The sequence below is a fragment of the Pinus tabuliformis genome, chromosome 7 (assembly GCF_031772625.1).
Source record: "Pinus tabuliformis cultivar Carrire ecotype Pingquan chromosome 7, CPIR1, whole genome shotgun sequence".
NCBI classification, from domain to species: domain Eukaryota; kingdom Viridiplantae; phylum Streptophyta; class Pinopsida; order Pinales; family Pinaceae; genus Pinus; species Pinus tabuliformis.
This window is the reverse complement of record NC_142293.1, coordinates 1,983,459,286-1,983,483,359: the sequence shown is the minus strand read 5'-3', so window position 1 is coordinate 1,983,483,359 and position 24,074 is coordinate 1,983,459,286. Positions and strand designations below refer to the sequence as shown.

The 24,074-nt window shown below is 34.6% G+C and overlaps 1 pseudogene; it reads right to left on the bottom strand.

The window, feature by feature from the left end:
- Positions 1-23,695, bottom strand: part of LOC149256424 (uncharacterized) — a 50,124-nt pseudogene extending 26,429 nt beyond the window's left edge.
- Between the last annotated feature and the right edge of the window lie 379 nt (positions 23,696-24,074).

The following is a 24,074-nucleotide window of genomic DNA, read 5'->3' as shown; positions in this document are numbered from 1 at the left end:
ACCAGTACGTAGGCACCGGCCTACAGAAGGCTACAACCTTCTCTCTTCCTCCAGGGACCATGTTTCATAAATTTTCAGACTAGATAGTCCTCGAACACAACACCACAATCTGAAGGCCACGTTTCATCCAATTTTCATACTAGACCCATCAACAACATTGAAGCTTAAAATAAATCACCACTACAATACAACCATTGCATTAACCAATCATCAATCTCTGAATCACCCACAACTGAATCACTCAATCTATCTGAACTTTCAGAACACAGAGCAGAACCAAGTTCTCTGTAACAGCAATTAGAAGCAATGGATATTTCAACCATCAAGTTCATAAGGTATACGCTACTTGGCTATGTTGAACCAGCGTGTATAGGTGCTTTTACCAAAGGGAACCAGTGTACATATCTAAAAATAATTACTTATACCTTCACTGCAATTTTCTACTTTAGACATACCCAGATTATCATATATAATGGATAAAACATGTGTCAGTGTTCAGATCTGAACTATTCATGACCATACCATATAATGATAATGCATTTTAGTCTTCATGATCCTGGTCCATTAACCTTCATTTGCCACATGGGTGCATCCTTAGCAAAGCATCACAAACCCATGACCTGCATACTGGATCTTCCACTTCATCAAATATTTAATCCTTGAACCCTTAGCCTAATGATCTTCTCCTCCTTTTATAGTTTTAGGCCTTTCTCAATACCATGGGCCAAAACCACTTAGGACTAATACCTTGGACCAAATACCTAGGGCTGATAGCTCGGACTAGATACCTTGGGGTCCAATACCATGGACCAAATACCTTGGACCCAAACTTAGTTTTCCAAGATATATGCGCTTTTCCTTCTATGAAAGTGTGTGTGTACATTATATGCTCCTTTTGGTCTGGTAACCCACATGTATATTCTCCTTTGTCAAGGTGAACCTACGTATACCTCTCTTTATTCATACTTTGTTGTCTGATCATCAGTTCTTTGCTATTGACCTGCTACACTATGATCTGTCATCTGAGTGAGTTGCCATCAAGGACAACACCTGTATCATAATGCTAACAATCTCCCCCTTTGGACTTGATGGCAACAACAACACCAAGTCACTCTCCCCCTTTGGCATCAAGGGCAAAGGGCAGACCAAGATATTCTCTCCCTTTGATATACATTATGTTGTCTATACTCCCCCTAAGTACATGCTTAGATGTACCAATCCGTCCATGCTCCCCCTAAGCACATGAAGATTTTGCAAATATATATATATATATATATATATATATATATATATATATATATATATATATATATATATATATATAAAGAATAACATGACTCTACAACTCAATTAAGTGAGTATGACCTTCCTATCACCAACGACTCATACATACATCCATCTCCCAACCAAGTGGGGATATACCATTTGTTTATACATGTCAAAACAAGAAATATTACATCAGCCATCCCATGCATAGTGGGGTTACAAATTAGGTCTTTTTATGACCTTTACATCAAATAATATACATGACATTTATAAGAAGGACAACGAACCTAAAAAAGATCACGATAGTCATCAGCAAATATCATACACCATATGATCTTCACCATCAACAACATCAAGATCAACAACCTATATATTTCCATCATCAAAGGAGTCACCTGAGTCAAAACAACTATTTGGATCTGTATCAAGATCTTCTAAGATAATGCCAACAATGCATTACTAGAAGCATATGCTCCCCCTGAACCTGTGCCAACCAACACATACCATAATCAAACAGAGTAGATAAATGACTGAACCATATCAGACTTCTTTTCTTGAGTCTGGGCTGCAAATTTTTCTTCAGAGCACCATATACCTGACTGTGCTGCATCTAACTCACGTATTATACGTGACTTCTCTTCATAATAGCTACCTATGAAAATTGGAACACTGAAGTTTTACACTTTCAGCTTCCCCTAGGTCTGTTATGTCTGAAAACTGAGCTATGCCACATCTTTCTGAAAATAATTCTATCTTCTTCAATACCTTCGATTGTGATGATGTATGCTCCTTTTGATATGGTATCTAAATTTTCCTCTTGCATTCCTTTACTTTATGTCCAAACTTGTTACACGCATAACACCTTACATGTTTCATATTCCTTTTATTGAAAACAATAGCTTTGTGACCAAAGATATTGCATGCAAAACAATATCTCTTAAAGTACCTAGAATGTGATGATCATTTTGTTTGATGGTTTTGAACAATTCTATCACTATCACTTCCACAATTAGGAGTACAGATTTTCTTTGACGAATTTCTTTCCTCGCTTGTTGATGGGGTTGACTTTTTATTTCCTTGTTGAGCATCTTAGATTTTTCATTGGAGTTTCTTACCTTACCTTGTGAGCTAGATTCACCTTCATGAAAACCAAGACCAGTCTTTATAATGGGCAAATGCACAACTTTGAGGATTTCATCTAACGTTTTTGATCCTTTAGCAAATCTAATATTCAGAGTCCTTTTCTTTTCAAGTTCCTTTCTTAGACTTACTAGTTCACATTTGAACACTTCATTGTGTTTGTCCTTTTCAGTGAGTTGATGTGTCACTGTGTTTATGACTGTATCTTTTTCTACCAAACTAATTTTAAGTTGATTGATTTCTTTAAGGAAATTTTCCTTTTCTGAGCCATTCTTTTTATATGCCATGAGTAGTTTAATTTCTTAATCATATTCATCACTATTGGACAAGCCATCACTATCATCATGAGTATAATAACTTCTATTACCTTCTTCAATCATCTTTCCTTTGTTTTGAGGGCATCTAGCAGCATAATGACCAACTCTTCCACAAGAAAAATATTTGAATGGTAGCTTACCTTTGAACCTTCCAGAACCTTGTTGAAGCTTCTTGACAAAATTTACCTCATCATCTTCTTCTAAAATGTGTCCCAATTCATAGGGTTTTTATTTTCCCTTTGTTGATGCTTTAAACGCGGCTTCTCTCATATCTGATGGTCCTCTTTTTCTCATCTCAAAGGTAGTTAATATTCTGTGAAGCTGCATCATAGTGATATTCTACAGATCCTGTTTTTCTTCTATGGCAGACACTTTGAGTTCAAATTTAGCAGACAAGGATCTCAAAACTTTCTCAACTAAGACAACTTCCTTAATTTCTTCACCCAAATTGTTCATGCAATTGACAACCTCATCTATACATAGGAAGTAATTGGCTATGCTTTCATCACTATGCATCTTAAGAGTTTCATACTAAATTCTGAGAGTTTGAAGCATAGCATGTTTTACCTGAGAGTCTCCTTCATAGCTTAGAATGATTTTGTCCCATCTTTCTTTCACTGATTTGAGCTGCATGACTTTGACAAAATTTGATTTTGACAAAATTCCCAATAAAATAGTGACAGCTTCGGCATTGGTTTCATAATCATTTTTACCTGTCGTATGTGTAGGAATTGTTGTTGGAAATGTATATCCCTTTTCCACAATTTCCCAAACATCTGTTCCAAGTGATTGTAGATAGGTTGTGGTTCTTATTTTATAGTAAACAAAATTGCTCCCATCGAAGATTGGCAGTCTGATGGATCCCATGCTCGCTTCATTATTCATTTTGATGGATCTCACTTCAAGTGATCAAGCTTCTTCTGAAGGACCTACTCTAATTCCAATTGTTGGAAATAATAATGAAAGGGGGGGGGGGGAATCACTATTAGCAAGTCAATAACTTTTCATTTCCATAATTAGATTTACATATGCTACTTCAGTTAATGGAACTCACGTGTACATGCAACTGTGTTTTAAGGAAACTAGCGTATATCCAACAAACTTATGATTCAATTAATTCATCATATTTTGATCTTTAATCAGTGCTCAGAACTTCAATAACCATAAAAATAGTAACTAGGTGTAGTTAAAACATAACAAACCATCACACATAAGAAACACACATGAACACCATGATTTAAGGTGAAAACCCAATGCGGGACAAAATTTACCTATTGTTGTCTTCTTTTAATATAAGAAAAATTTGTTTACAATCTTGTACCGGCACAGACTCATACCAGTATGCACGCACCCACCTGCAGAAGGCTACAACCTTCTCTCGTTCTCCAACTTCTAATAGAAGGGAGATACAATCCCCTAGCTCTTATACTAGCTGATATATTTACTAGTACGTAGGCATAGGCCTACAGAGGGCTACAACCCTCTCTCTTTTTCCAGCTACCATTGGAAGGGAGCTCCAACCCCCTAGATCTTGTACTAGCCAAAATGTTTACCAGTATGTAGGCGCTGACCTACAGAAGGCTACGACCTTCTCTCTTCCTCTAGGGACCATGTTTCATAAATTTCCAGACCGGATACTCTTGGAACACAACACCACAATCTGAAGGCCATGTTTCATAAATTTCCATACTGGATACTCCTGGAACACAACACCACAATCTGAAGGCCACGTTTCATTCAATTTTCGTACTGGACCCATCAACAACATTGAAGCTCAAAATAAATCACCAATGTAATACAACCATTGCATTAACCAATCATCAATCTCTGAATCACACACAATTGAATCACTCAATCTATTTGAACTTTCAGAAAACAGTCAACAAAACATCGTCACCAGAACACAGAGCAGAACCCAAATCTCTGTAACACCAATCAGAAGCAATTGATACCTCAACCATCAAGTTCATAAGTTATACGCTACTTTGTTGTGTCGAACTAGTGTGTATACACGCTTTTACCAAAGGGAACCAACGTACAGATCTCAAAATAATTACTTATACCTTCACTACAATTTTCTACTTCAGACATACCCAGATCATCATACATAATGGATAAAGCATTCGTCAATATTCAGATCTGAACTATTCATTATCATACCATATAATGATAATGCATTTTAGTCTTCATGATCCCTGTCCATTAACCTTCATTCGCCACATAGGTGCATCCTTAGCAAAGCATCACAAACCCATCACCTACATACTAGATCTTCCACTTCATCAGATATTCAATCCTTGCACCCTTCGCCTAATGATCTTCTCCCTCTTTTATATTTTTAGGCCTTTCTTAATACCATGGACCAAAACCACTTAGTACTAATACCTTGGACCAAATACCTAGGGTCAATACCTTGGACCAGATACCTTGGACCAATACCATGGATCAAAATACCATGGACCAAATACCTTGGACCAAAACTTATTTTTCCAAGATATAAATGCTTTTGCTTCTGTGAAAGTGTGTGTGTATGTTATATGCTCCTTTTGGTTTGGTAACCTACGTGTATATGCTCCTTTGTCAAGGTGAACCTGTGTATACCTCTTTTTATTCATTCTTTGCAGTATGATCATTAATTCTTTACTATTGACGTGTTGCACTATGATCTGTCATCTAAGTGAGTTGCCATCAAGGACAACACCTGTATCATAATGTCGATAGTGGATTCTATTTTAGGAAGCTAATGTCTCTCTACATCCACTCGACGTCCCATCATTATGATATGCTTTATGTATATGTTTTCCATACAACATTGGAAATAAACCATATATATATATATATATATATATATATATATATATATATATATATATATATATATATATATATATATATATATATATATATATATATATATATATATTAAGATAGTTTATCTTTAGAAGAGGGAATGAGAGTAATTACCTTAGTCTATTATGTGTTTTGTATATGTGTGCAAAACTATTTGGGAATCTTGCAAGAAAATGGTCTAATTGTATCTTTTTTTTGGGTTCAACATTAATATAATAAGTTACAAAAAAAATTGAAATATTTGAAACATGTATACATTTTCAAAACTTTGTTCTCAAATAAAAGTACCATTTATAAGGAATTATGTTATCATACCAATTATATGTTTTTGAAAAAATCTAATGTCTTTTAACATGTATTACAAAATTGATAATTCTGAAGGAATTATGTGATTTTTGAAATGACATTTTTCCGAGATTGCTAATTTCATTTAATATGTCAAATTTGTTTTTATTACATGTGTTTCATTGCAAATTAAGAAGATAACAAATTGGTTTTGTTATTAACAAATATTTCACTCTTAAATGTATAATTTTTTAAAACAATGTTATAAAAGCATGATCTTCAAAGAATACTATTTTGTCGATGTATTATTATTTTTTTCTTTTCTAACTTTTACGTTTTGTATAAAATTTGAAAATAGATAACTAATATTTGAATTACACTTTATATATTATCATTGTGTTCATAATGAATTTCTTTCACTTCTTTATATAAACTTAAAAGATAGAAATTCCCTTTTGAATAGTAACATCCATGAGTATCTCCCATGGACAGGGTAATTGAACAAAAACAACCAAACTCACACGAAATGACATTCAAGTGGTAAACTAGGCACAACATGCCTCATAGTGGTTGTTCAACATCATCCATACTCCTTGGAGCTTCCATAATAGCTACAATAATTGCAAAGAAATATTACAATGGATAGAGGAATTGAAAAATATTTTTTTTGGAGATGAGTACTTTAGCGTCATGCCTCCAACTAGGAATCACAATGTTAAGGGGAAGAATCTAATTGTGGCTCCTAAAATTTTGGGATCATAAGAGACTAATGGGGTCAAGGCTTGTATCCCACACTAAACATGACATGGATCAAGCCCATGATTAGTTTCTCTTTTAGTTCTTAGAAGAAGTTAAAGATTCCATGGACAAGATAATGGAGGCAGAGCATTAGTTATGTGAACCAATGTGTAAGGAGGAACTGCTCATTAAGTCTAAGGACAAGGTGCATGACCTAAGATAAGCTAGGGAGAATATATTTTTTATACTTGTTGAAATATATTAACACATGAAGGCCATCATGGTATAACAAATAACCTTGGAAGTATTATAACTCACTGAGTTAAATATGTAGCTCTCACACTCATAAGAAAAAAATGAAGCATTTTTTAAAGGAATCTTTGGGCTTACCATAATAATATATAGTTGAATAGGTAGCGAGGAATGTGATGATGATGGAGGTGGATCTAGGGTTACAAATTCTCTTAGGATAACCCATTTATAATTGCTGACCACCCTCTTCATCATTCCACTAGCTTGGCTATCACACACAAGTTGATAATCCTAGGTGTAGTGAAAAGAGAGGGTTATTGTATGGCCATCCTTGCAGTGATATCCACAGTTTAGTTGATCCAGGTGGATATTGGTGGCCACCTTTTTATTCCATTATCTCAAAGCATAATTCCCCATCTTGGAAGTTCTATAGTTTTTTAAGATCATGAAATTCTAAGGCCATTTTGAGGCCCTAAACAACATTTTTTTGATGTGGTGGGGCCCAAGTGAGAATAGTAGGATATTTTCTTAGACCAATTGAAATGTGTAATTCTTGTTTATACCTTTCTAATGGGTTACCAAATGTTCCAAATGAAGACCATATGCAAAATTTATGACCCCCAAGAATTTGGAATACCAACTAACCCCATTGGGGCCCACAAACCTTTTGGCATTTCATCTCCTAAGCTCAAGTTTTTAGATGTTTATGGTTTCCTAATTTTTTATCTATGTTGAAAATTTATTTTGACCTCATTGTAATGGGATTTGGAAAATTGGTGTAGTTTTCACATATATCCTCAGAGAGCGAGTTTTTTATAGTTTGTTTTTTTACATTTCTAGCTAATTATAATTATTAGTAAAAGTTAAGTTTTACTTTCTCTATTTTTTGTTATAAATATATATTTCATTTCATTCCCTTCATAAGTTTGGATCATTGGTATTGTTTAATTATGTCTTTATTCTTGTATTTTGGCTTTCTTTTGCACACCCATAAAAATCGGGAAGACCTTGACTATCTCATACCCATAGTTTCATGTTGTGCTTTAGATATTATTTTTTTATGTTTGTAGTTGAAACCTTATTTCATGTTAATATGGTTGAATGAAAAAGCACAATTTTCGAGTGTGGGAAGTTTTGTGAATGTCCAATAGGGATGGGTTACTTATGTGACAAGGTTCCTCACGATTTATAATTTTGTAATTTTTGTTTCACTACTATTAATAGAAGGAGATATTTAAATTGAAAAAATAAATATCCATGAATATCTCAAATATTCTTTTCCATTTTTGGTTTGGTAACTTTTAAGATATTGATTTTGTTCATTCAAAACTACAAAAGAAATTGTCTCCAAGTTTTAGAAAATAAATAAACTAAAAATACAACATGAAAATGAAATTGAGTAATTTTCATGAGATAGAGGATTAGTTGATGGATTAGTGGATGATTAAACCTTAATTGAGGCCTCATTAGAAGTTTCAAAGACCATATATTTGTTGTTGAATTAGTTTTAAATCCTTGATCGAGGTATTGATAATATGGACTCAATAAAAGTTAGAATGTCATCGTTCATCAAAATTTAGTTAGCAATTGTGCTATCCCTTGCATAAATATAACTAGGTCGTATTTCATTACTAGTGATTAGTATTTCTCAAATAAATTATAATGGAAGTATGTACTCCATATACACTGTACATCCCAACACTTATCCTCCTTTACATGATGATTTATCCTATGAAATATTATATTATCGTCCCATGATCTTCCTCCCTTAGAAACACATGATAACGCCAACCAATATTGTTCCATATTGGATCATTATATTTTTATCATCTATGTCAATGCTTTGAGAGTGGAAAAATCAAAGGAATTATGTTGCAAGGGCATCTGTAACAAGAGGTGCAAATTTGGGGAATTAGGGTGTGAAACCTTGTAGAAAAATTTTGAGGAATAAAATTATGGTCTATGGGGTAAAAATAGTTATTGTTTGTAATAAACACTACAATGTTGTTCCACGCTCAAATATATTTCCAATGGTGTGAGAACTATGAAAAAAAGATTTTGTACCAAAATTTAAACCTCCTACAAGTTGAGCTACCATGTTTATCTCCATGGTATAAGAGAATGTCACATAAACCCTCATTACTCATGGATATTGGGATAGATATGTGTGAGATTTTGAGAAGTATCTATAATGTCCAAAATCACAACTCTATTTAGTGGTAGAGGGAGTCATATCTTAGCCCTAGTTGGTTATCGAGTTATGTTAAATATCAACCTCCTAAGAGGAGTAAGAGTTCCATTCTATGCTTTTATGGTTTGTTTTGTAGCTGAGTAAATAAATAGTAGTGGGAATTTTGAGAGAAGAGTATAGTGGGTTAATGTGTTATAGTAGCATTACAATCCACAAGTCTTAGGTAACTCCATAAAGAGTATCTCTTATTTTGTATGTGTATATTTCTATACAAATAAACGAGAGTAGAGTAAGCTCACCTTCAAGTTGGGATTTCTCTTATAAGGATTTCCGAGGGAAAAAATTGTACCTATTATATATGGTGTCTGTATTTATTAATATTTCATATTTTTTGTATTCTAGCATAAAAGAAGTAATTAAAGAGTCTAAGAGCTAAAGGGAGTCAACATACATAGTAAATACTTTAGTAATTTTATGTAATATATTGTGATGAATTTTTCAAGTGGAATATCCAAGAAAGTTTTGAAATCAAGCATGCACCTTTAAAAAAGCATGTTATGTAAAGGATGGTAACTATGCTAGATATTTTTAGCACTCTATAGGAATCCACCATAGGTACCTCCTAATACTAATGATTCTTGAGAATAGCTACAAATTTCTTGATCATGTGAAGGTGTTGTGATTGGGGAAAAGGATGCAAGTATTAACCATTCTCAAACAAATAGTAGAGCAATCATAATTATGGATGAATTCATGGGAGTGTCTACTCAAATGAGAATTGAAATTCATGAAATTCCACTTAATTAACCATTGTATAAGTATTGATCAATGAGTTTGTTTGAGGGTTTAATTCAAGACCTTCAATACGAGCACTAGGAAAACATGTATATAATCCCATTCATTTAATGAAAAATAATACCTTATACAATGTTGCACATAGACAAAAATGTAGGCATAGAGGTATAGGATGATAATAATATAAATGAAAACTATAACTATTAGACAAACATTCCTTTATATAACCTTATGCTTCAATATTCTATGATTCCTTTTTGTAAAATAATGATTGCTTTCTAGTAATGTTTTTAGTGAACGCAATTGACATATTATGCTACCTCTAATGGGAATTAATTATAGACTCCTTCTATTAGGTACATTTTCATGGTTTTGAAAAATTTCTCAATTTTGACAAAAACCAAATTGATGACCAAATATATGTCGTAAATCAATATGGAAGAGTCAAGGATATGCTATCTTCAACACAAATAAATACATCTTCTTTGCACTAAATACTTAATTAAAACCCCAAGATAACTAATTGAACTTGTGCCTAGAATATATAGTCCTAATACTTAGCCCCTCCCCACCTATGCTTAATTTTAAAAACCCCAAAATATTTATATCTTTTATATATATATATATATATATATATATATATATATATATATATATAAATTCACACTATATAATAAGAAATATGTTCCTTCTACTTTTTATAATTTTAAACCCTCCCATATTAAAGGTTCTCTAGTTAAAATTGTACTTCATTTATAATTATTAATTTAAGTCATATTTTATTATAGAATTCTTATTGACTTCTTGCTATTGTTATTATCCTTTTTTATTACAATTTCTCAACCTATGGCAAAGTTAATTAACAAACTTGCATGTTAACTTATGTGAAAATCATTTTCTTTATATTTTATTACTATTTCATTGTGCTTAAAGTTGATCCAATAACTTTATCTCTACTTCCTTTGTAATTTGAAACATGAGATAAAATCTATAATGTTCATGCTCAAGCATAATTATAAAAATGCTAAAAAGATAACGTGTTTGGATAAGATGTCAATTGACAACACTGCCATTGTTATTCCCACACCAGCAATTTTGTAGTAGAGTGTCTATTGTTAATTTCAGTATTTTATTCGCCCATTCTGTAATGTTTTTTTGCAATATGAAATCAAGGTTTCAAATCTTCTTATTTGTAATAAATAGTGCAATGTGCTTGAGACAACGATCCTTCCCTAACTCAAATAGTTTACCCTCGAGCTAAAATAACTTCGAACAATTTTGTTGTAAGTTGAAATTGGGTAGAGAATGAAATGTGTGAAAATTAAAGTTATTTTAAATTAAATATGATGATACATTATTGAGAAGGTATTCATCAAGACAGCTATACATTTAAATGTGAAAATTGTTGTAGGTTTTACCCAATCGTAGTGATATTAAGGTGAGACAATTCTTACTGATACATGTCATGTGTTACATCTATGTAGAAATATTTGGATGGAACATTAGGTATGCCTTCCGCCACTCGTTAACTTTCAATGGGATCTTGAATTCTCTCGATATTTCTTGTATGGTAAATATTGAGATAAGTATGGCCTGTATCCCTTAATTTTAGGTGGTCCTCTGTTGGGAGTTCATAATGTTTATTTCTCTTCATTTCAGTTTTCTCAATATGCATTTTAGTAATTTAATTTCATTTAATATTTAATATATTTAAGTGTTACATGTTCATTTCAAATTAGCATAAAAGAAATTAATTGTTAAAAACTAATTTGAATGTTATATCTATATTTATATCTATATCTATATCTATATCTATATCTATATTTATATTTATATTTATATCTATATATATAATATTTTTTTAATTAAAATTTTAATAAAATAATTTAAATTATATATGTAAAATAATTTTTTTTAATTAAAATTTGAATAAAAAAATTTAATTTAAATTTAATTTTAAAGTATTTTAAATTATCATATTGGAGAGTAACTAAAAAGAAATTTTTATTAATAATTTTATTGAATTAATAAAATAATTATAATAAAATTTGTAAAATAAATTAAATGATCACATTTCAGAATTTTATTAATATTTTAGAGTTATATTAGTATTATAAAATTATGCACTTTCAAACCAATAAAATTTATTAATATAATAAATAATTCAAATCATACTTTTCGTGTTTTATTATCGGTATCACTATTTAAATTTATCATACAAATCAATTTTATTAATATGATAATATATTATTGAGTTCTCCTTATTGAAAAATCACAAAGTCGAAAGGTTTTTTGGAGCTCTGAAACCCTAATGGTTAATTGGCCATGAGGTAGGCGGCATGGAAAACCACAAATTGCAGTTAGAAAGAGGCACTGAAACCAAGAGATTATAGCAATGACAGAGGAAGACAGGAGGGGAGAGATCCCCTCCTATAGAGACACAGTGGTAGGAGAAGGACCGAGCAACAACAATCAAGACGAAGAGACAAAGATACAATGACTTGTTCTCAGAGCAAGATGGCAGGCAAGCAACAGACGCAAGTCCTTACAGTGTGCAGTGGCAAAACTGATATTCATTATTCCAATGAATAAACTAGAGCGCTATCGAAGCTACATGAAGGACCATGAAATAATATGCAAGTTTATTGGAGTTTGGCCATCGGAAAAGGACCTCACGAGATGGATCCAGCAAAAATGGCAACCCCGAGGCCACAAAGAGCTAAAGCTTGAAGCAAGAGGCTTCTTTATGGTAATTTTCTCAAACCTACAAGATAAAGAATGAGTGTTTGAAAATGGTCCCTATTTCCATTATAATGCAGGACTGTTCATGAGGTACTCGGAGGAATGTTATAACCCTGATAAAGAAAAATTCCTAGCAGCCTCGGCTTGGGTAAGACTGTTCGAATTACCAATGGATTTTTGGGATCCATAGATCCTAGAGGGAATAGGAAATACCATAGGAAGATTTGTTAAAATAGCTGAATCAACAAAGAAGGGAAGATACACTTCATATGCAAGAATCTATGTCTATATGAACATAGCTGATCTGATCCTGAGGCAGTCAAGCTAGAATACCCTGATGAGGTATGGCAACAAACTTTGGACTACGAGCATATCCCATTCAGATGCAGAAGGTGTCATGAATATGGACGTCTTTTCAAAGAATTCCCTCTTAGCACAGAAGAGGAAGAACAGAGAAACAAGCAATAGAGGAAAAATCAAGAAGATAAAGAAGGATTTTAGGAGATAAAAAACAAAAAAAGACTTAGAAAGGAAAACCCAAAGGAAGGAAAAAGTAACAACAAACCAAACCAAATAAGTCAAACAGATTTGAAGTTCCACAAGAAGAAGAAGAAGATAAAGAAACTCCGATAATGGACTATTAGGAGGAGAAAGAACAGGAGGGAAGCACAAGCCAAGCCACAAAACATACTAAGAGAAAAACCGAAAGTGAATCAACGGATAAGGAAGGAAAGGAAAAGGGAGAGAGAATGGAAAATGAAGTAATGGAAATTGATATCAGCAGAGGGGAAGATCCCACGATAGAAGAAGAAATCCTGAGGAAACTTCTAGATCAATGGAGACACTTGGATGAAAGGTTCATCCCAGAGGAGGAAACAAAATATAGAGAAACCTTCCAAAAATACAAAGAAAAACAAGAACGAGGAAAGACAAAAATGGTTGAACAATTAGGCATCCAACCAAAAAATAATCAAGATCAACAATGTAAAGCAAAAGGAGGAAAAAAATAGGGAGACAAAATATTCAGGAATCGATACAAATTATGGGGGAAATGTTAGTGAATACTGGAAGAGTAGTTCCGCTCTCAACGACATTCCATAAAACAAACACAACCACCCAAGGATAATTACATCCTAAAATATACGAGGACATAAAAAAACAATGTAAATAGAGATACCTAGAAGAAACGATAAAAAGAGAAAGACCCCAAATAATGTTGTTACAGGAAACAAAAAGAGCAGGGAGGAAAATTGAGGAAATCTTAAACAAAATCAAACCTACATATGAATGTATGATAATTGGTACAATAGGTAGTGCGGGGGGGATTGTAGTTTTATGGAACCCTGCAGAAGTCACAGTAGATTACTGGATAGGAATGAAAAGGATACTCATCGGGAGGTTCCGACTTATAGGCCATAGAGAATGGTTCTTGGTTTCGGCAGTATATGGACCACATATACCGGTGGAAAGAGGAAGCTTCCTCCTTCAACTGCAATAGCTAGGAAACCTGCACAAATAAAAGTTGTGGCTGATAGCTGGAGACTTTAATATGACAACCTCAAAAGGTGAAAAGAAAGGAGGACTGCAAAGACAAGAACTAGACATGAAAAGATTCAGGGACATAGAATCAGAACTGAAGATGATAGAAATCCACACAATTAATGGCAAATACACTTGGAACAACCATAGAGGAGGAAGCAAGAAAATAGCTTCCAGGCTTGACAGGTTCCTTACAATAGAAGATTTCATAGGGAAGGACATTTTCTACGAAGCAACAATCCTAAATTACCAGGGGTCCGATCATTGGCCCATAAAGTTGGAAATCGCCATGAACCAACAGAATTAGAATAGACCCTTCATGTTCAAGGCATTTTGATTGAGAGATCCAACCTTCATAGAAAAAATGAAAAATTGGTGGAAGGAGAATGAGACTAGAATAAACAGAAGAAACAAAATGCACACTTTACAGCTAAGATTAAAAGATCTCAAAGGTAAAATAAAGAAGTGGAATAGAGAGGAATTTGGAAATATTCAAGAGGACCAAGAAAAGCTTCAGATAGAAATGAAAAGAATCCAACAGAAAATCATAGAAGATGGGAGAACTGAAGAATTAGCAGAGGAAGAAGGAATGGTACTAAACAGGTTGGAGGAAAGAAGAAAACAAGAGGAAATCTTGTGGAGACAAAAATATAGAATACAATGGCTGAAAGAGGGGGAGAGAAATACAAAATTCTTCCATAAGGCTATGCAACAGCACAAAGAAAAAAACAGAATATTCTCTCTAAAGGATAGCCAAGGCAACGGGTTAACTCAAAAAGAGGAAATGGAGAACCTACTGGTACAACACTTCAAAGGAATCTTGACCGAAACACAAAACAATAGAGAGGCAGATATAGCTAAAATAAGCCAATATATACCCGAAATGGTGAATAGAGAATAGAACATGGCACTCGTAAGGGTTATAACAGAAACAGAAGTAGAAGAGACAGTGAAGGCAATGGCAAAGAATAAGAACCAGGACTGGATGGATATACCTAGGAATTCTTCCAAGCCACATGGAGCTTCATGAGTCAAGATATTGTAAATGTAGTGGAAGAATCTAGATGCACGAAAATAATGCACCCAACTTTGAATGCTACCTTCCTCGCCTTGATTCTGAAGATGGAAAAGGCTGAGGAACGACAAGGATTCAGATCGATAACACTTTGTAATGTAATTTACAAAATCTTAGCTACTATAATGGTGAATAGAATAAAATCTATACTACGAGAGCTGATTTCATAGGAACAGGCTGGGTTTATCAAAGGGAGACAACTAGCGCATAGAATTATAGTAGCTCAAGAAGAAATCCATTTACTGAGGAACTCCAAACACAAGGGGATGATGATCAAACTAGACTTATCTAAAGCATATGATAGGCTAAGCTTGGAATATGTCCAGAAAATCCTGAAATCTTGTGGCTTTGATGACAAATGGATAGAGTGGGTAATTTCCATGATAACTACTCCAGTTATGTCCGCACTGCTAAACGGGACACCTTCAGAAGCCTTTAACCCGTCTAGAGGACTCACGCAGGGTGATCCATTATCCCTGTTTCTGTTCATCATAGCTCCTGATGGTCTAGGAAGAATGATAAAAGCTAAAGTGAATAGTGGACAACTAAAGGGACTCAAACTGTGGGGAGATGAACTACTCCTAACCCATCAACAATTTTTGGATGATGTCATGTTGTATGGATAGGCAAACCTCAAAGAAGTAAAGCAATTAATGGAAATCCTTGGCGAATTTACAAGAGCAACAGGTACTGAGATAAAGAAAGAAAAATCGGCAATTTACTTCGTCAACACTCAAATGACTTCCCAATTATTCTTGGCAAGAACCATGGGATATAGAGTAGGGAAATTCCCCACTAAATACCTAGGCATTAAACTATGTCAAAAGCAAACTATAATTGCTAACTAGGGAGGCTTGATGGGAAAGATATAGAAACGAATGGACAACTAGACTTTCACGGCTCTGAACACCCTCAGCCACATCATCCTTCTCAAATCGGTTCTCGAATCCATCCCAATCTACCAGTTGACTAGCCAAGCTATACCAAAAACAATATGTCAAAAAATGGTGGATATTTTCAAAAAATTCCTATGGCAAGGGACGAGCAAAACTAAAACGTGGGTGCTATTATGCTGGAAATGGCTAAGTAAAACATTAACAGAAGGAGCACTAGGGATGCGAGACCCATATATCCTAAACGAGGTAATGGGGGAAAAATTGTGGGTGGAGATGGATACAAGGAGGAGAGATTTGTGGAAAAAACTGTGGGAGAAAAAATACGAGATGGCCAAATCTTCAGAAGGAGAACCCAATCAAAAAAGAAAGGCTCTACAATATGGAACCTCGCAAAATCAAATAGGGACATGATAAGAGAACATAGCTATTGGGAAATAAGGGAGGGGGACAAAGCGAACTTATGGGATGAGACATGGCAAACAAAAAGCTTCGTCAGCAACCTCAACTTCAAGAAATTCACCAGTTCACCACCCAAATGGACAAAGACGGAGTCCTGAACTGTTGGCTCCCTAAAATGGACAGATACTAGAGAAAATGGAAAAAAAAGGAAGACTTGCAAGAAGCACTAGAAACAGAACAATGGGCAAACTACGAAAAGCAGATGGTGACAAGAAGAATAGTGGTCAAAGAAGGGATGGACTTCATAAGATGGGGAAAAAGAATTAAAGGGATGTTCACGATAGCAGAAGGATACTACATAAAAGTACGTAATACTAGCAACCCTGAAAGGAAAAAATGGGACAGAATTTGGGAAATGAAAACCTGGCCAAAGATAGCTTTGTTTACCTGGATTATGACCCATGTGAGAGCTCTAACATGGGACTAGCTGTGAAGGAAGGGAACGTGAGGACCCTCACGCTATGTGTTATGCCAGGAACAAGAAGAAATGATGGAATACCTGACTAACACCTGCCAAGTAAGCAGCATCTTGTGGCGACACCACCAGCAACTCTTAGAAATTAATTACCAAGACATAAACAGTATGAAATTAACGATAGAAAAATGGAGTAAACTTTACCAAAATGCAGTCCTAAACAGAGCTTGGAATCTATACGTAGGGTTCATCCTGTGGAATATATGGAAAGAAAGTAACCTATTGATTTTTAAGGAAGATGGCAGAGCAACAAATGATATATGGAACCAAACCATCCATAACATAAGAGAGACCATAATTATAGAGAAGTGGAATGACGAAGACTAGAAAGCGGACCAAACAAAGACACGAATTCTGAACCGTCTACAACTAAAACTAAGAAAAATAGATATAGCTGCAAGGAAGCACCAGGCCAAATAAGTAGAGGACAAAAATCAGTACCGGAACCCTCAGTAGGGATTCATAAAGTTGAATTTCGATGGAGCCACAAAAGGAATCCTACGGGAGGCATGCATTAGGGGAATATTTAGCGATGACGGGGGAAGAACGCTAAGGGTATATGCGATGAACTTTGGCATTGCATCGAATAACGAAGTAGAATTCCATGCGCTAAAAAGGGGGATGGAAATAGCAATACGAGAGGCGTACCAGAAACTCCAGGTAGAAGGATATTCAAAGCTAGTTATAGACATAATTAAATAGCTACAGAGTGGAACACCAGCAGAAAAGCTGAGTCGCAGCTCACAGACCGCATGGATAGTCAAGGAGATAAGCAAATCGTTGAGAAGGATAACATACACACTACCAACCCATATGAGAAGAAGAGGAAATGAACCAACAGACTGCCTAGCGAATTGGGGATGCAGGAATGGAGACTAGCAGCTGGATGTAAGTGGGGCAGAGCTAAACCAGAAGGAGGAAATGGCACACCTGATACTACTTATAGAAAAAGATAGGAATATGAGTGAAAATCTAGAGAAATTGAAGAGAGATGGCCAGAACGGAGAGTGAAAAGGATAGATGCAGGAAAGGACAGGAGAGGAATAGGTTAGGAGTAGATAGGTGATCGGAAGGATGACGGAGCAGGGCAGAGGAGGTATACCCCCTGAGAGTACGGGGGAGGAGCCAAAAAGGAATGTCAGAGGAAAGGGCAGGACAGAAAAAAGGAAGGCTGCTAGAGAAATAAAGACAAGCGGCAAAACAGAGCCAGAATCACTACAACAAGATAAACTAGGATAGGAAAGAAATTAAGGAAATACAACGGTAGATAGTACAAGAGGGCAACATCCCGAGACAGGAAGGAAGGGATCCGTGCCGAGAATAAAACAAGATAGCTGGTGGTAAAGACAAATGCCGGGAACAAAAAAGAGATAAATCTCAATGAAAATAGGAAAGAGACATTATGCATGCAGAAGAAGATGAGGAGAGGTGACATGAAAGGAAGTGGAGGAAGTGAGAAGACGTAGAAGGCGGAAGAAAGGAGAAGCTTGGCAAGCCGGTATGTAATACCCCTGGCTCTAACTTTTGATAGCTTTGTATGTTTGAGAAGTAGGACTCTAGTAAATTGGTTTTGTAATCAACTCTAGCATTTTCATATCAATTCCTCTAGTAGTACCAGTGGAATGGGGGGAAATAGTCCCGAAGAGATTACATCTACCAAGGACAGAGAGAGAGAGAGGAAAGGCATAGAAACCTATGAGAGCAAGGGCCACCCTGAGATAAAATTCAACAGTTCCCCCTTTAGAATCTGGGTCATAGCTAGTCCCATAGGTATGAAAGGCTGAGTGCCTGAAGACCCGCGAGAAGAAAGCTAGGAAAGGAAATTCTCGATTTCCAGTGTGGAGGCATTGCAATCTAGGGGTACGGGTGGGAGCGCAACCAGAAGAACTCCTATAAAAAATCCTAAGAAACCCAGGTCCAGGGGATACTTCTTTCATCATCCATTACCTAAGGGTGAGTCCCTGTGAGTGAGGAGATAAAAAGGCAGGAGTTGAACTTTTGTGTGGGATGGGATAAGAGAAGAACCTATCGATACCTTCTGACCCTGGGAATAAAAGAGATGGAGCTAAACGTAGACTAGAAGGAAATCGGAAGGAAGGAAGTTCAAGAAGGAAGAAGGAGAAAGAAACCGAGGAAATTTTTTTAAACTAAAATAATATGTGTGACATATGCTTTAATTTTGTGATAGATTTAGTATCAGAGCAGGGAAGGCACTTAGAACAGCTCAAAGAGCACAAGACTACAGGTAACAATCGCCAAGTTACAAGTAGAATGGCTCCCAGGAGGGGAAAAAGGGTAGCTAAGAAGGAATAATGATCAAGTGGTCAAACAAAGAAAAGATGCCGGAAGATAGAGCGAGAACAAATGATGACAATTATCAATGCCTACATGGAAGGAAACACAAAGGAAGTGAGAGATCAGATAACAAGTTGGGAGAGAGACCTAAGAGAGAATCTTAGGTACCGAGATATCCCTATGGACGAATGGGAAAGAATCGTTCCAAACCCTTGGACTACCAATGGAAGACAATCCCTGTTCAAACAAACCATGCACTAGTATTGCATCATGAAAAACGTAGTGGCCCGGACAATGACCCTACACTGCGAACACGTGGAAGGGGAAGAAGTTGAAAAAAAATAAGACAAAAAGGAGAAGGACCCAATTCGAGCTGAACTTCTAAGGGAAACATCGACCATACAGATCCAGACATACCGAAACAATCTTGCCTTAGGAAGGATTGAACAGACCCTGAAAGAAATAAAGTGGAAAATGGAACAGAGAAGCGAGATGCTAGGATCCAGTGCCAAGGCACTAGCTCCTGTAATATCCTCAGATGAGGAATTACCAAGCGAACCAGAATGCTTTTATTTTGATTATGATAATGAAAATAAACATGTTATTTTGATCTTTAGAGATAGCAGTAGAGATAGTCAACATAGAAATAGTGGATGGATTGCTCTAAACTTATTTAAATTTTAGAAAACATTTAAAGATGACTGGTGGTCACCTGGTTTCCTCCGAGCACGTGACTACCCGAACAAATAGATGTAAAAAGTTTTGGAAAATAGATGATAAATAAAGATGTGCCAAATTTACCAAAAAAAAATATGATAATATCTTATTATGTTTAAAAAAAAACATATTGATCTTACCTTTCCTGATCTGCTCGAGTGCTCAAGCAATTCGAATCATCAGAAGGGAAGGTCCCTTTTACTCATCTCAGATTCTAACTGGTTGAACAAGATCTCCAATCGTATCCAGTCTTGTTAGAGAGGTCAGTCAGCCCTGCTTTTGAAGTAAGATATCTTCCCCTTAGCCGACAAGCGATTTTCTTCCGAAGCTTGCTCAATTTCTTTATGAAACAATCCCTTACTCTCAAGCTCAAGCAATCAATCGAATGAGCATGATAGCTTTATCAGATTCTGACCAATCTCCTGTGTTGAAGAGCAAGCACAACGACTCTAACAAGACCTACCTCCCTCTTGTTCGATCTCAAATGTTCAAAGATCTATCTTATAATGAGAAAGATTTCAGACCCATCAAATCGTGTTGTTCATACCCTACCAGTTAGTGCTCTTGTCCTCGCTCGATCAATAAGAAAGATGTTATTTTTATTTTTTTATTTTTTAATAAAAGAAAATAACTCAATTAACCATCACCATACTATAAAAAATAATCATTATAAATAAAAACAATTAATTAATTAAAAAACACATAAATACACAAAATTATCTTATACAAAATATTCCCTATCATAAAACATTAAAAAATATAATAAATTTATATATATAATATTATCTTACCCCAAGTAGTCTCTATCATAAAACACAAAAAAGGATATAATACGTTTCTTATATATTTTTGTATTTTAAACCAATATAATATTATCTTATTCCGAATAGTCTCTATCATAAAACACAAAAAAGATATAATACATTTCTAATACATATATTTGTGTATTTTAAACCATTAATATTATCATAAATTAAAAATAAATTAAACTTTATACATTATTATTATGATGCTAAAGTTTAAAGTTTATACACTATTATTATGTTAAAATTTATAATATTAAATATAATCATACAAATTTTTAATATTTTAACTTATCAAAATTATTGTGATATAAAAAATATTTCTTTTAATATTTGTAAGATGAATATAGGTATTTTTTTGTTAAAACAATATATTGAATTATTAAAAATATAATAATAATTTTCTAAAAATACTACTTATTTTATCTTTTTGATTGAGGTTTCTCCGTTTCGCATTGAAAATATAACTATGTTTAAATATGTGATAACAATTAATTAATTAGAAAAGACATAAATACACATAATTATTTTATACAAAATATTTTCTATCATAAAACATAAAAAAATATAATAAATTTCTATGTATCAAGTAGTCTCTATCATAAAACACAAAAGACGATATAATACATTTCTAATATATATTTGTGTATTTTAAACCATTAATATTATCATAAATAAAAAATAAACTAAACTTTACACATTATTATTATGACGTTAAAGTTTAAAGTTTATACATTATTATTATGTTAAATTTTATAATATTAAATATAATCATAGACATTTTTTATATTTTAACTCATCAAAATTACTGTGATATAGAAATATTTTTTTAATACTTGTAAAATAAATATAAGTATTTTTTTTTTTAACAATATATTAAATTATTAAAAATATAATGATAATTTTTTAGATATATTTCTTATTTTATCTTTTGATTGAGGTTTTTCTATTTTCCATTGAAAGTGTGGCTATGTTTAGATGTGTGATGTATAAGAAGAGGTTTCACAATATGGAATCCAAGAGGCTTCCAAAAATTGCTTCTAACTTTATTCAAAAGCCCCACCTTCACTTGAAGCCTGGATGGCATTAGGATGCTCATTCTTGGCTCAACCTTTGGGGGATTAAGGATGAAATCAACATGGAAAGCAAGGACAATATCAATGATACTATTACCTCTAGCTTTAAGGACAAGATGTGGGATGCTAAAGAGCTAGAGTGTAAAAAGAGGCAAAGGTACCATAAGGAGATGATCAACCCCACCCTCGATAACTAGAATTATCTCTCTATGTTGACTAGCACCAAGAACAAAATGAACATCGCTAGGATTGAAACTAACTCTCATGGAGTGAGATGAGATGGTGGTCTACTCCAAACACTGTGGGACGATAAAATTTGTCATATTTGTGGTACTAAGAAGGTGGAAGATTAAAATAACTCTCATTTAGACTACACGACTCTTCCCCACATCCGCTCTGTGATGACCCCGTAAATGTAATTATTGAAAGTTTACTGTGGTAAAACTGAATGACATTGAGAACTTATTTTCTTTAAAGAAATAATTTGTTAATTTGAATGATGCATTAAAGCAATGATTAAAGAATTACTCAGGAGAGCATTGAGTTTCCCAAAAGGGAAAACAGTTAATGGAACTGAAAATAACCACCTTCCTTAACTGGAAGGATTTCCAGGAAAAAGGAAAGGGTGAAGAGTTTCTTTCACGTTGTGCTGTAGTGACAGACAAGGAGAAAGAAACAAAAGAAAGAAACAAGAAACATACCTGGTTTTGGACTAAGTCTGGTAGAGACCAGATAGTCAAAACATAAGGTGCTGTCTTACTGAGGATTGGGATCCGGTAAGCATAAGCTCGGGGGGAGACTCAGGTCCCGAAGGACAAGTCTCGAGGCTGGGAGGATAACGAGCTTGACACAGGAATTTTGCAGGAGTACTGAAGAGCTGTCTCAATAAGCGATAACCAGGTAAGTAGCTGAAACCTTAATACTCTACGATTGTTTGTACCAAAGGGTTACATTAGAATACTTATAAGTACTGTGTAATATCAGTAGAAAATGGAAACCCCGCAGCTACATTTAAAGCAATAGAATAACTGCAAACAGGAAGTTGATATAATAATGTATGCCAATAAGACAAATAGGACAATTACTCAACTCGGCATACCGTGGCATGAAAGACTTCTTGTAAAAATAGAATGAGATAACCGAAGGGCTGGGGTTTGTTATGCAGGGCCGAATACTCGGCGAAGGACAAAACTTGAGGGAATAGTATTAATAGTTCTAAACATCTATTATAATATTCGAAGGGCTTCTGTAGCCTTAATAATTGCGTTATAAGTAACGCGTAACCTGAAAAGAGCCGTCGAGACTTTAGTTTATAAAGACCTGATGAATGCCAGGGTACGGCCGTGAAGGTTAAGACCAAAGCAAAACAAGCTGTGACTGGAGAAATCTTTACGGTCGGCAGAGGCCTGAGACCACTGTTGCGGTCCTCACGGCCACCGAAAAGATAGATAGTAAGCCTAGGCTCATGCTCGAACCTATCCTAAGAAAGGAAAATAATATAGGAGCTGCTGTAGATGTAAATGAACAGTTCTACTAACATTGTCGAGCTTAGAACATTTATAAATTTAGCAGTAAACAAATAATCTCTAGCTTAGAGCCGCATGCAATAGCATCTGTGCTGAAAGATAATAACCTTCATTTAACAAGTAAAGAGAAATGCTGTTACGACGATGAAATAAACGTATAGGCATTCTCACATTCATCTTAGAATCGTATACAGTCAACTTCCAAATAATTGGTAATAAATAATTGTGAATAAGCTGTAAATGACAGACAGAGTCCATGACCGAACAATAACAAAACATCATATAATGAAACTTTAAATCTGTGTGACCGCAAGTCACTTTCTTAACCCTCGCCGAGTCTGCCAGACATCTATGAGGTTAGATGCAGGCGTGAGCACTGGCTGGGCTCTCAGGGTGGATTGAAGAGCGGCGTATGCCATCTTCCAAACCCCCGTCAACATCATATACAGCAAAGAAAGAATTCTAGAGAATGTGCTTAATCAAATAAGAAATAATGTTGCGCTCTAAACCCTTACGGGGAATAACAATAAAGAAAGACGAAAGAAATATCCGGAAAAATAACAGTGTGTTACAAATAAACCAATGTTCCCAGAATTCACTACAAAGATAGCCACTGGGTAGCTGGAATAATAACCGA